The sequence below is a fragment of the Tenrec ecaudatus genome, chromosome 4 (genome assembly GCF_050624435.1).
Source record: "Tenrec ecaudatus isolate mTenEca1 chromosome 4, mTenEca1.hap1, whole genome shotgun sequence".
Lineage (NCBI taxonomy): Eukaryota > Metazoa > Chordata > Mammalia > Afrosoricida > Tenrecidae > Tenrec > Tenrec ecaudatus.
Window position 1 is genome coordinate 200,421,549 of NC_134533.1, and position 3,079 is coordinate 200,424,627.

Below are 3,079 nucleotides of genomic sequence, written 5' to 3' on the forward strand. Positions count from 1 at the left end.
AAGGGTGTCTGTACTAAAGAATATGGTACAAATCATTTGGTCACAATAACAGCAGTAACTGAAAAATTAATATATGGTCATAAATACAGGTGTGAAGACATACTTGTGTATACACAGGTAAGTACACAAGTTTACAATCTTGAAACACCTTTCAAGATTGGTTTTCTGGGTTTAAAGACCATAGGCTCATGAGACAATCAGTTGGCATAATATAGTTCGCAAAAAACACATTGTACATCCTAGTGAGGTTAGTAGTGTCTGCGATCTTAAAAGCGTGTGAGTAGCCATCTAAAATACGACTACTGGCCTCTACTATCAGGAGCAAGAGAGAAAGAAGAAAACCAAATTTCAGAGAGGAGACTAGTCTATAGGACTAGTAGCCTACATGAGCCATGGCCTCATTTACCCTGAGGCCAGAAGAGCTGCACAGTGTCTAGATTCTGCTGCTTTCTATCCTGATTAGGGCCCCAAGAGATAAACCCTAATAGAACATGAAAAAGGGAGTGTCTAAACCATGGTTGTGATGTTGACTTTGATTTTGCTGGACCTGCAGTCAACAATTCAGCTGGCTTTAGCTATTATTGCTGGCTTGCTGGTCATCATATGGTCACCAGATGACCTTTGATCTTTGTGCCAAGTCAAAGCTGACAAGGGACAGCTTTGTAGTGGGCTATAGACTGGTGCATTAGTTATACACAAACTTCAATGATGGGACAGAGCGTGGAGGATCAATTTATCAAAAATTATGTGATGACCTTAACACGTCAGTGTACCTTGCTTGGACATCAGGTACCGACTGCATTCCTTTTGGCATTGCTGTTCAATATCAGATGGATGCCACCGCTTCCATTTCTGCAGAAGCCAACAACTCTAGTTTAATTAGAGTGGGCTACACTGAGATGCACACTTGGTGTGGAGCTTCTACTGTCTGTTCTGTGAGATGAGAAGAACATTAAAGCTGGACGCCCCACCCTTGGGCTTGCCCTGAAGTTGGAGGCTTAAACCAGATGAAGAAACGTCTGTCAAGCAGAATCAAATGGTTGGGCCTTAATATATTTCCATTGTGATAGCAGGCTTACCCCAACCCCCTCCCATACAACCCCAAATGTGATCAGAACAATGGATGATCTAAACAAGAGCTGTATTTAAACATTTGCACAGTTACTTATTAGCTAGTTTCTAGATCAATTGGTTATCTAGTTACCAAGACTACAGTCCTGCAATCAATGTTCACTAGTTAAATGTATTAAAATGTTAAATGTGCTACTCACCAGTAATGAAATAGACCTTTATGAAAACTGGGAGAAAAAAAGAATTCAAATTCTTTAAAACTCCTGATTTACCAGACCAGTTGAGACTAGAGAACTCCCTGGGAATGTTGCCCTTGACCCAGAATGATCCCTTGAGGTCACCTTTTAGTGAAATAACATTGACACAAGATATTTCCTCTCAGTACAGAGCTCCCCTTGGAAGAAGAAGAAATCTGAGATAATTAATCCATGGAATAAAGAGAAACTGGAGTACTGGAGTGCTACTGGAAATGGGATCAGAAGAGCAAGATTAAAAAGAATATTGCTCCATAGTGAAGAATGTAACTTATGTCACTAAACAGTGTATGTCGAAAGTGTCCAATAGGAACTTATTTGCTGGGTAAACGTTCTCTGAAAAAACGAACAAAAAAATATTAGTTTCAAAATTTTGTAACAGGTCAAGCTTCTAAGTTTGTGTTATTTGTTATAGTAACAACAAAAATGTTCAGATGGCCCAGCTAAATCCTATCCCACCCCCACCCCCCGCAATGCCCCTGCTTAAAAAGGGGTGACATTATAACTCTGGGTCTTCTGGTGTTAATGTCAACTCAGACCACACACAACAGTTCTCCGTTCTCTCCCCTCCCCGCAGTGTAGAGCTACCTAAACCTGCCCCTTTCCGGGAAAGACTGAGAATCATTACCGTGCACTCTGCCAAAGTAGCCATGTGGGAGTCTTCTTCCTGTTCAAAACTGGGCAGGGAATTATCTCCTGCCACCCACCTTTGGTTTATTTTGATTGCCCAGATTGAGCTAGTTACCTGTCTTATGACTACCCATCTGATTTGCTCTTAGAAATTCTGTTTTCTATTAACTGTTTTTGTGTCAAAGCCCCTTGACTGCCATTGTGACTGTGCCAGACATTATGAAAATTGTTCCCACCTGCCCTCTACAGGTTAAGTGCTGCCACCTGACATCTATTTGGGGCTAGGGCTGGGGATCCTGTCATTCCCAGGATATTTCTCTTTTTTTAAAATCTTTTTATTAGAGGCTCATACAACTCATCACAATCCATACATACACAAATTGTGTAAAGCACATTTGTGCATTCATTGCCTTCATCATTCTCAAAACATTTGCTCTCCACTTAAGTCCCTGGCATCAGGGTCTCATTTTTTCCCCTCCCTCCTCACTCATGAACTCTTGATAACTTATAAATGCCCTGTCCGACATCTCCATTCACCCACTTTTCTGTTATCTGTCCCCCAGAGAGGGGGGGTCACATGTAGATCCTTGTAATCAGTCCCCCCTTACCAACCCACCCTCCCTCTACCCTCCCAGTATCGCTACTCACACCATTGGTCCTGAAGGGATCATCCACTCTGGATTCCCTGTGTTTCCAGTTCCTATCTGTACCAGTGTACATCATCTGGTCTAGCCAGACTTGCAAGGTAGAATTGGGATCATGATAGTGGGGGGGGTGGGGGCGGGGGAGGAAGCATTTAGGAACTAGAAGAAGGTTGTATATTTCATCGTTGCTACATTGCACCCTGACTGGCTCGTCTCCTCCCTGAGACCCTTCTGTAAAGGGATATCCAGTGGCCTACAAATGGACTTTGGGTCTCCACTCTGCACTCCCCCCCTCATTCACTATCTTAAGATTTTTTATTCTGATAATGCCTGATACCTGATCCCTTCGACATCTTGTGATGCACAGGCTGGTGTGCTTCTTCTATATGGGCTTTGTTGCTTCTGAGCTAGATGGCCACTCGTTTACCTTCAACCTTTAAGACCTCAGATGCGATATCTTTTGATAGCTGAGCACCATCA

At 42.6% G+C, this 3,079-nt stretch overlaps 1 pseudogene; it reads left to right on the forward strand.

Annotated features, from left to right (window-relative positions):
* The first annotated feature begins 495 nt into the window (after positions 1-495).
* LOC142447283 (non-selective voltage-gated ion channel VDAC2 pseudogene) lies at positions 496-1,002 on the forward strand (annotated as a pseudogene).
* The last annotated feature ends 2,077 nt before the right edge of the window (positions 1,003-3,079 follow it).